At 38.2% G+C, this 11,645-nt stretch overlaps 1 long non-coding RNA gene across 1 annotated transcript; it reads left to right on the top strand.

Moving 5' to 3' along the window:
- The first annotated feature begins 652 nt into the window (after positions 1-652).
- On the top strand, positions 653-10,416 carry LOC109387469 (uncharacterized). The gene is made up of 3 exons (XR_002125004.1): positions 653-854; positions 7,926-8,059; positions 10,295-10,416. It is a non-coding gene; the product is annotated as an uncharacterized LOC109387469 (long non-coding RNA).
- The last annotated feature ends 1,229 nt before the right edge of the window (positions 10,417-11,645 follow it).

Genomic DNA, 11,645 nt, shown 5'->3' with positions numbered 1-11,645 from the left:
GATTTTAGATCCTTCACTTTTTTTTTTTCCTATTATAAAGGTCAATGAGTTCATTACATAGACTTCTCTTGACCTTGTTGGATTCTGCTTCTGGCAAGTTGCCCATATTGAGAAGGTTCACAGGAAAACCTGCTATTCCATGGTCTGTGCTTGCCTGAAGTTTCACAATCACTCAGCACCCCTTGCTCTGCTGAACGTTCCTTGTGCCCCCTGGCATGGACCTGTTCTCCCATTAAAGATATGGGGGATTTTGACACTCCAAGTTTCACCTGTGGTAAACCCTGTCTTCATGGCTGCTGCCTTCCCTTAATTCCATTTTCAAATAGTTATGTTGTTTGGCAGATGACATACAACAGGTGTGCATCACGTCTTACAAGGTCTGTGGCTGCCAGAGAAGATATAGCTAGAAAAGCTCTAACACTTCTGTTGATCTGCAGCTGTCTGTCATGTTCTGGCAGCCATGGCCATAGGCAAGAATCCAAATACAGAACAAGAGGGCGTGTTGCCATCTTAGCAGATGGACACAAAGAAAAGTAGCCAAGAGCCTCCATAACAAGCAACATGGATGCAGGGGCAGGCCAGGATATGCAGCCAATAACATCCAATTGATTCTTAATCCATTGCTTAGTAACCTCGAGTTCAGGAGCAACGTTCTTTTCTAATTATGACTTGAGTCAGGAGCATTTCCATCGTGCGGATCCGGGTATGTGATTGCCATGGATTAGTGCTGGGGAGCAGAAGGCCAGCTGGATCTTTGAAGCCAACAGAGCCAGCAATGAAATCTGCACTTGGGGTGAGAATTGCCTCTCTTGGAGCTATGTCAGCAAATGCAGGCTGGGTGTCAGAGTTGAGAGGTAAGAGAGAAAGACGGATCATGACACGTTTGTGTTCTTTTTCCCTGCTTTCACTTTGAGTGAGCAGAAAACCTAGGTGAGGCACAGAATGGACAAAAATAAATCCTTCCTGTAATGTCAGGCCAGATCGTGCTGGCTGGAGTCGGAGCTAGAAAAAATAGAAAAACAAACGAGAGAAAACTAGACTCCGAATCAGTATGTTAAAATCCTGCAGGATTACTGTAAAGGATCATGAGGCTTAAACTCAGATGTCAGATCATCTAATTCCTATCCCGGCACCCCACTTACTAGCTTTGTAACTATGATCAAATTACTAAGCCTCATTTTCCTCAACCAGAGGATATGAATAATAGCACACTACCTTATGGGGCAGATGTATTACAAGAGTTAATGTGTTCAAATATATGGTGATGGAAAGAAAACTGACTGGGTGGTGAACACACAATGTGATATATACATGACATATTACAGAACTGCACACCTGAAATTTATGTAACTTTGCTACCAATTATCACAGCAATAAACTTTAATTCTTTTTTTTTTTTTCTAAAGAGTTAATGTGCATAAAGTACCTAGAACAATATGTGGGGTTGGGTAAAATTTCCTCTCATTCCCCTCTTAGTTCTCCTGGCTGGTGAAATAATTAAAATGGCATACAACAGATTAACAGGAGAAAATTATCAAGTTTAATTATGTATGTATGTAGAAGGATTCCTTAAGACTACAGGGCCCAAGGACAAATTAGGCAGTTGAGGTTCAGATGCCATATTGAGCTGAGGAGAAAAGGGGATTTGGGACTTCAAAAGACAGGAAGGCAATTCACATGGAGACGGAAAAGCATATGTTTAATAAATAAGTGTTTGTTGGGGCGTCCTTGACAATGGGACACAGAGGGGACTTTGATCAAACAAGCCTTGCGAGATTCTTCCCTGTGTATGACACCTAGTTCATATTAAACTACAGTTATCTAGGATGATGGCTCCCTTCCTGAAGCAATTCCTCTACCTAAATTCTTTTAGGAAGTTAGGAGGAAGGCCAAGGTTTTTCCTGAGTCGTTTGTGTCTTAAAAATAACCAACTTAAAATAATCAGTATCCTAAAAAGGCATATTTTGGGGTGGCAAACTCTGGTTCCCTTCAAGTGCTTGGCATAAGCACCACATAAATTTTAGCTCTCATCATCACATGTGAAGGTTAGGCTCTCTCTGGAGAGCATAAACTGAATTGTGTTTGAACTTCATGAAAAAAAACATGTCCTTTGTACCATGCTGGTTCAATTGGTATCACCTCTAGTCTCTTGTAAGTTATTATACTGAATTTCCTCAATAGAACTATTATTATCTGGTGGAAATTGTCAATATGCAACACAACCCCTCCCCCCCCACCACACACACACACACACACACACACACACACACACACAAACACACGTATTCCCAGCTTCTGTAAACCAAGACATAAAAAAGGACAAGAATCAGTCCTCAATTCATATCTCATTTTATAAACGTTTTTGGGTCCACCTTCATGGCTTCAGCAACTTCCTGTAAAACAATTTGAAGTCCAAACCACTCATTACAGCTTAGACCTATTTATCCAATGGTATATTAGCTCTCTATCCTTGGACATCACACAATCCCTTCAAACTGTGTGTCCATAGCTGAAATTTTCATGTTCACTCCCAACCCCCACCCCGGAAGTCAGATACTGTTCCTATTCCTGTACCCCTTGGTTATCCCTATGCCCTGAGTTCCCCCTTTATCCTTAAAAGTGTCCCAGTTTTAGATGGCAAATTACATGATTGCCCTGGGTACCTCTCATATTGGTGAGCCATCCAAACAGTCAGTTGCTCAAGACAGCATTCCTAGACTTCACCCCCACCTAACATCTCTGAAATCTAATCTGTCACCTAACCTGGTGAATTATGCTTCCCAATTATATCTCAAATTTACACCATTTTCTCCAACCATTGCCACTGCCTTTGTATAAGCCCTCATCTCCATTTTTTTTTAAACTGGAAAAAGCTTCTTAAATGATATTTCTACATTCTTTTTTATCCCCAAAATATAATTCACAAGAATATCATAGCAGTTTTTTTTTCAAAAAGCAAATATGGCCATGTCATTTCCCAGCTTAAAATTTTCTCCAGTAACTATATTATATAAAAGGAAAAATATAAGCTTCTGACATGCCAACTTTTTTTACCTAATTAATACCTCTTAATGAATGACTTCCAAATGTGTGTCTTCAGCCCCACCTCTTCCCCTGAATGGGAGACTTAAATGTCTAACTGCCTATTCCCCCATCCCACTTTAATACGCATCTCAACATAAAATGTCCAAATTTCAACTTATAAATTTACCTCATAAACTTGTCCTTCTCCTAATGTTACTGATATCAGTAAATGGCAACTCTGTTTATTTACCATTGGCTTTGTCTCAAAAACCTGGGAGACATTTTGACTCCCCTCAGTCTCACATCTAACATCGACTCCATTAATACATCTCATTGACTCTGCTTTATAGTATATCCCAAACTCTGTCCCATCTCACAACATCCAGTACAACTACCACACTCCAAGAAATTATCTCTCTCCTAGATGATTGGACTAGTATTTTCCCTTCTTTTCCTAATTTTTTAAAAATTAACTTAATATTTTGTTTCTATTTTATCTCCTTTATTGGCTTATTAGCCCTACCTTTTTTTATTAGTTTTTCAATCACCTCTAGGGTTTACAATACACATCTTCAACTTATCACAGTCTATCTTCATGTAATATTATTGCACTTCATGTAGAGTATAAGAACCTTAGAACAATATACCTTCATTTCCTCCCTCATCTTCTTTGTGTTATTATCATACATTTCACATCTACATAGTTATAAATCTCATCTGTTATCATTTTTGCTTTAAACTGTCAACCATTTTTAAAGAGACTAAAAATTAGAAAATTATGTTTTATTTCCCACGTCTTTCCCATTTCCCATGCTTTTACAGTCTTTTATGTAGATACAAATTTCCATCCTATATTATTTTCCTTTGCCTGAAAAACTTCCTTTAAAATTTTTTGCATGCAGATGTATTGGTAAGAAATTTTCACAGCTTTATTTCTCTTTAAAAAAATTTATCTGTATTTCGCTTTTATTTTTTAAACCTATTTTGCAGGTTATAGAACTCTATGTTGAGAGTTCTTTTCTTTTAGTCATTAAAAACGTCATCCTACATTGTCTTCTGTTTGTGACTTGTATCACGTCCCTCTGTATATAATGTATTAATTTTCTCAGGCTTCTTTTAAGATTTTCTTTTTATCATTGGTTTTCAGCAAGTTGATTGTGGGGTGGCTTGGGATTATTTACTTTATGTATAGTTGGTTTAGGGATAATTGGAATTCTTTGATATATGTGTTTACAGTGTGAGGGCTAAGAAAAAAATAGCTAAAAAAATACTTTTCCTCTCACCTTCTAATTTTTTTCTAACTGGGCTAATAATCAAATTAACAGAGACAGATTAACAGGAGAAAATCAAAATTTTAATACATGCACACAGGGAATTCACATAAGCATGAAAATTCCCAAGACAATGAGGCAAAATTGGGTATACATGACATTTTGGACAAAGAAGAGGTGGGGGGGTGGGGCAAGTGTCTGAGATTTCAAAGGAAATAGGTAATTTATAGGTCACTGAGGAGGAGTAGAACACACATGGTAGGTAAATTCTTACTTCAGTGGGATACAGGGGGTCACCTAACTCTAGCTACTAAGCCCCTAACTGGAGCCTTCCTATCTACCACACTTATTTCAAATTAGGCTAAGGTGAATACACTAAGATTTCCTTCCTGGTCAGGTTAGAAATCCATTGTCTTCCAAACTTATTAGGCATATACTTTTTTTAATCAGCAGCCTTCCTAATATCCCTCAAGACACTGTATTTAGGAGTCATCAGTCAGCATTTAGGTAAAAGGTAAAGCCTGGGCATGGACTATATTCTTCAGGGAAATTGAGAAGTGAGATGGTATGATAGAATTCAAAAGATTTTCCACATGGATGGATCTTGAGATTAATATGCTAAGCGAAATAAGTCAGAAAAAGTTGAGAACCATATGACTTCACTCATATGTGGGATGTAAAACTGGAAGCAACAAAGGAACAAGACAAACAAATAAAGAAACAAAAACTCATAGACACAGACAATAGTTCAGTGGTTACCAGAGGGTAAGGGGGGAGGTGGGAGGTAAAGGGGGTTAAATATATGGTGATGGAAAGAGAACTGACCCTGGGTGATGAACGTACAATGTGATATATAGATGATGTATTACAGAATTTTACACTTGAAACCTATGTAATTTTACTAACCAATAAATTAGAAAAATATATTTTCCTACATTTTTTGTTCTGTTAAATTGAAAATGAACAAAGTAAGATAGATATGTTCAATTGGCATGCCCTAACTAAAAGAAGAGGGGGATAACAACGTGGAAATACAAGAAAAAAACTTGGCATATGGAAGAAAGTAACTGTCTCCTATGGGTAAACTACCTAATCCACCTTTTTTGAGGAAGCTGGAAAGAGATACTGGAATAGACCAAGAAGGCAGTATCTCAGAGTATTTAAGAGCTCAGACTCTCATTGTGTGACTATAAGCAAGTTTTTTAAATTCTTTAAGGTTTAATGTCATCCTCTGTAAAATGAGAATGAGAAGAGTCCCTAAGTTATAGAGTTACAGCCAGAAATAAATGAGACAATGTTTGTAAAGCACTTTGCATAGGTTTTTCCATGTAGTAAATGCTCATGAAGTATTAGCTCCTACTAGTTTTCTGCAAAGAAATACTGAGTACACAGAAGAAAGATAAATTTATGGCTTTAGAGTAAAAAAAGGTTTTACTAGCAAAGAAAGTATAAGAATAATATAAAATAATAACGAAACTAAAAAGAAGGAAATGAACAAATACTGTGTGAAGAGTATAGAAACAGAGGTTTTGTCCTGGAACTTTGCATATTACTCTAAGGCTTGTAGAGAAGTCACCCCACTTCTGTAGTTATTCGTTTTCTTCCTTAAAAGTTGAAATAAAATACTCTCCTGGCTGGGATGTTAAAAAGCCTAAATGGCATAACAGATGTGAAAAGTGTTTGGAAAGGTACATATATCATGTGAGAACTATTAAATGATGATATTTGTGTCATTCGGGGTTCTCCAGAGAAAAAGAACTGATAGGATACATAGATAATATAGAGATAGAGACACAGAGATAGAGAGATAGGTATAGATGATATAGATGATATAGACATAGACATAGATATAAATATAGATGTAGATGTAGATATATAGACATAGATAAGAGGATATTTATTATAGGGATAGGCTCACATAGTTATGGAGGCCAAGAACTCCCATGGTCTACCACCTGCAGGCCAGACAACCAGGAAAGCCAGTGGTATAATCCAGCCAGAACCTGAAGGCCTGAGAACTGGGGGACTGGTGGTATAAATCCTGGACTTCATTTAAAGGCCTCATACCTGGATCAGGGATGTCCGAGGGCAGAAGGTGGATGTCTCAGCTCCAGCAGAGAAAGTATTCACCCTTCCTCCACCTTTTTGTTTCACTCAGAGTCTCAACAGATTGGATGATGCCCATAGGTGTTGGTGAGACCTATACTCAGTCTACTGATTCAAATACTAATATCTTCTACAGACACTTTCATAGACAAGTTCAAAAATAACGTTTTGCAGCTATCTGGACATCCCTTAGCCCAATCAAATGAATACACAAAACTAATCATCATGATATTATTAATGGAAACTTTATAGCAATGTCTAGTCCAGACCCCATGACAACTGCTGTCATCATATTTATATCAAATAAAGAAGGAAGTGATACAGAAATAGGTCCAGTGGTTAAGTAAGAACCCTCAGAGAGGAAGACAAAGAACCAGGGCTAGAATTTCAGATTTTTCGCTTTATGTCTACTGCTTCCTAAGTCTGGATCAATGATGGCACTTTACATTCTGGTCATGAGAAAAGGCCTCTCTGCTGCTGTTTCGATGCTTTGCAACTGGCTGAAGATCCCAAAGCTACATTGTGCAAAAACCATATATCTCCCTTGAGGTCAATGATATTGACATTTTCTGCCTGATTTGGAGATACTTTATCCACAGGCTACAGTAAATCTGATTTTGTCTCATTCTCCATATCACTGATAATTCTGACTTTGGCAGGAGCATGTGTCATGCCAGAGCAACAAAACGAGGAAGAGAAACTTGATTCTGAGATATGAGTGTGATATATGATGAAGGGTTCTGCTGTTCAGCTCTTTTTTTTTCCACCCAGAATGATGTTACCTCCAAGGAAACTTAGAAATAATTTTTTTAAACACACCAGATCAAATCCCACCCAAACAGATATTTGTTATCACCTTCGCTGGCTTAGTAAATAGCCTGTTCAACCCTGTGCAAGCTTAGTCACAAAAGCCCCTTTCTTTGTATGTGGTAACGTAGAATAGAGGAGTAGGTGGGAGGAGAAAAATAACAAAATATGTCTTAATGAGAAAATCCATGCAGCATCTATAAAAACAAGATGAAAATCTAGTTGAGGGATATGGAAATAGGCATTGTCTTCTCTTACATGGTGCTTTGGGTATCATGGGCCTTCAATCATAGTGCATGAACTGTCATAAATGTGAACAGAGCCCAAAAAACAGATTTGGAAAAAAACACAAAAAGAGAACCTTGGTCTATCTACCCTCCTCTTCCCATTTGGAGATCTGTTTTGTTGTTGCTGCCCTTCTTCATTCTCCTGGTAAGAGAAAACTGCTTTTTCTATTACAAATAATTGTTCCTACATTCTCTGTGGTCCTGGTAGAGCTGTCAATTATAGCTGTGAGCATGTGATTAAGGCCAGCCAATCAGAGTGCTCCGTCTCTCTGGTTACAGTGATTGAATTCATCATGGACACATGACTCAAGAAAGTATAAGCCTTCCAGATCATTGATATTTGGAAACTAAGAGAAGAAAAAAAAGAGTCCTTTATCTTTTTGAATCTCAGGCTATAAAGATATAAACTTGGTCATCTCTCCCACCACAGAAAGTTGGAGAATTGAACCTACATGCAGAAGGAAGAGCTAAAAGATGGAGACAGAAGAGACAGACAACAAAGAAAACTCCAGTAATATCATTTAGGTCACTGAATCTTGATATGCACAATCAAGCTTCTTCCAAGTATGTAAGCCCATAATATATTTTCCTTTTAGCTCCAGAATTTTAAATTAGGTTTCTGTGGCTTTTGGCTAAAAGAGTGCTAATACAGTATATATTTGAGTCTTTCATAATCATAATCTCTAGGACCATGATTTACCAGTGCAAAATAAATATAAACCAATTTGCTTGTGACAATTTTTTTTTTTGACTAGGGGACATGATTTAGATGAAAGCCATCTAAGAATATGAGATGGAGGCAAACTTTAAATCATGGTGATCTGAATCACTCAAAAAAAGTTTGTCTTTCAAAGCACATTGAGGAAGCAAACTCAGGAGACACGTTAGAGATACAGCAATGAAAACTGACCCTCACACTGCTGTCCTCCTCTCTCCACACTTATGACCAGCTTTGATTAAAGTTGATAAAAGGTATTTCATTCATTGTACTTTTTTCTACATAAGTTATGGTTATGCCAAAATTATTTTGCTATAGAAGTGAGGCAAAGTAATATTTTGAACATTAATCAATGCTTTTTTCCCAAGATAGTTCTCATTAACCAACTCCTTCTAATTAGAGCAACTGAGCATCTTTTCATTACTATTACAGGAAGAGGATAAGCCAGGAGAATGCCTAGTGCAGTTTGTAGCCTTTGAGCAGGAAAGGCTAGATAGAAGAAAATCAGAGGGAATTGGAGAGAGCTGAGAACTGGGTGAGATTCCTGGGAAGGGGCCCCCAGAAACACTAAAATGGAAGTGGCTGTGTGGTTCATGCCTGAAACAGCCCTTTGCTCATGCCACCCCTCAGTTTCCATAGCTTTAGAGTAAGCAGGGAGAGCAGCCAATGGTTTCTCATGCTCCCAAAATGGGCTATGAGGCAGCAGAGAGCGTCAGACCTGGAACAAAGGATAGCACCATAGCAACCTGCAGGAATCTCTGACCCAGGACCAGACCAAACAACTGATATCATAGAAGACATCTGCATGGACCAACAGTAGTCAGGAATCAGGCATCGCTGTGCTCTGCAACATGAGCTGTGGAACATAGCTGCTATCCTGGGGGGAAAGGGGAGGGACTTACACTGATGGAGATTTCAGTTCCTGTCATCAGGAGAATGAGGTCTTGAAACAGAATTCTACTGAGTTATAGAAAAACAAAGGTTACATTCCTTAAGCACAGAAGTTTGTGCATAGACAGAGATTCACACTACCTACTGAAGTGTTAAAAATACTTTTTCAGAGTAAAATAACAAAAAATTTTAAATCATTTATTTAATATTTGGCTTTGAAATTATGGATCACTAAGCTTAAGGTTTTGTGTTAAATAAAAAAATAAGTTTTGTTGCAGACATTTAGCCCTAACGCCACATCAGTTGTGGCCTCCACACTCTCTGCCTGTCTTGGACTTGTGCCTGGGATATTTCCTCTTCAGCTTATCAAAGAACCCTCTTCCCTAGGTGAGCATCCTAATTAGAGGTGAACTGTTACCCATAAGGAAGGCTAGGCTAAGGAAGGGGGCCTACTCAGCATTCCTGCTATACAACCATCAAGTGCAAAGCCACACACCCCCTCTAATAGTGGCTTGACAGAACCCATCTGTATGTGAAGCAAGACAGTGAGAAGTAGGGGGGAATGTACCCTGTGGTCCAGATTAGCATTGTTTACTACAAAGAAAAGACATCTTGGTCTTATTTAACTATGACACGTTTTCCTTTTCTTTGTTTTAAGAGAGAATAATATTTATTGAACACAAAATACACATCAGGAGACATGCTAGCTACTTTATGTGTGTTATCCTTTATTCCTCATGACAGCACTGTCTGATAGGTTTTATTATCCCCAATTTCATATGAGGAAAGTGACACTCAGGTAAGTTTAGTGACTGATCTCGGGCCATACAAGTGATAAGGGGAACATTGTGAAATGAAGTCAAATTAGCCTGGATCTGAAGCCTCTGCTCTATAGAACACACCTCCCAAACTTGAACTCCATTGAAAGGTTCAAATTTTGGCTTGATGGGTTTACCATTGGCTGCAAAGTCATTATGTGCTATCTGCATGGTTTGTTTGAGTAATGCTCACCTTTGCTATTTTTTGGCCAAGACTCCTCTGCCTCTGCATACCTTGCATAATCATACCATTGGGTTGTCTCATCTTTAGCACTAATCTAAAATGCGACTTCCTAAGAAAGACTGACCCTAAGGACCCCAGCTCCTAACCTCTATCACATCAGTGTTGTTCTGTGTTTGTTATCTCCTTAGGTGATCTTTGTCATCTGTTTTCCCATCTCTTTCAACAAGAACCCCACCTCCAGTGCCCTGTAGCAGGTTTCTGACCTCCCATTCTTGTGTCTCTATGCTGATATCACAGTCTCCAGAACGATCCTTTTTAAATGTAAGTCAATTTTTACAGTTCTCTACTCAAGCTGCTCAGCCTTCCTACCTCACTCACAGTGAAATGCCAAGTCCTTCCCCAGTTTGCTCTCTGAAAGCTTCTCCCTCTACGTTCCCCAACTCACTGCCCCCATCACCGCTTCTTGAATAGGCTTCAAGGTCCATGCCCTTGCAACTCATCGGCCTAGACCAGTATTTACCCAGATATCCTCACTCCTCTCTCTCTCACTTCCCTCAGGTCACTGCTCAGTATACTTGGCTGCTCAAAACAAGAAAAAGTAACAATACATCTTTACTTTTATATTTAACCAAATTTACTTACAGGCACCCTCACAAGACAAATCATTTTATTCTACTCACCTTCAAGGATATAGATTTCTAAAGGAAGAAGTAAAAATATGCTAATTTTTCTATTTCTAGGAGAAAAAAAGTAGATTTCATTCATCCCTTACTGGTCAGTAATTAAAATGATCTCATTTGGCTTTTTTACCACCCTACTTTTCTTTCATTTCTACAAGCTGATATTTATTTATTGGCTCAATTGTTCACTCACTTGCTCTTTTATTCAAAGTATATTTTTGAGTACCTATGAAATCTTCAGTGGTGAAGATGCCAAAATGAGCAAGACCCAGGTCCCTTATTCAAAAGCTCCCCTATCTAGTGAGAGACATTCCTGCAAACTTTTAGGAAGGATGCTATGGCATGTGTCACCTGCTGTTTCCATGGAGAAGTTTTTGATTAAACTATTCCAGAAACTCATTCTCAGCATTACAAAAGTAAAAAGAGCATTCTGAAGTCTCATTTTTAGAGGGCCAGCGTCATAAAAGATATGCTACACTGATGAAATTTAGGGTGTATACCAAAAAGCATTTGTATATTTGAGCCTCAGTAATAGAAAGAGATTTGAGTGTGGCTCCCTACCTTTCTTCATTCAGTGTTCAATGCCAAACCAACCTGTTGTATCACTGATACTTTGATGAAATCAAAGGGAAAGAGTAAGAGAGGGGGAAGAGCCAAATTTGGTATTTAATTGTTTGATACTATGTAACTAAAGGGTAACTCTCTTCTGATTCCTTCTGCTGCCTTCCACCCACCCCAACAATTGTTCTTGATTAGCAAGAATTGAGATAGTAGAAGGAATAAAGTATGAAACACAGAAACCACTAACTCATCATTTTCTTCCAATTATAATTTATCAATGGCTAAATTTTGCATTCAA

Source organism: Hipposideros armiger, unplaced genomic scaffold (genome assembly GCF_001890085.2).
Source record: "Hipposideros armiger isolate ML-2016 unplaced genomic scaffold, ASM189008v1 scaffold_159, whole genome shotgun sequence".
Taxonomy (NCBI): Eukaryota; Metazoa; Chordata; class Mammalia; order Chiroptera; family Hipposideridae; genus Hipposideros; species Hipposideros armiger.
This window is presented reverse-complemented; position numbering and strand designations above follow the sequence as displayed.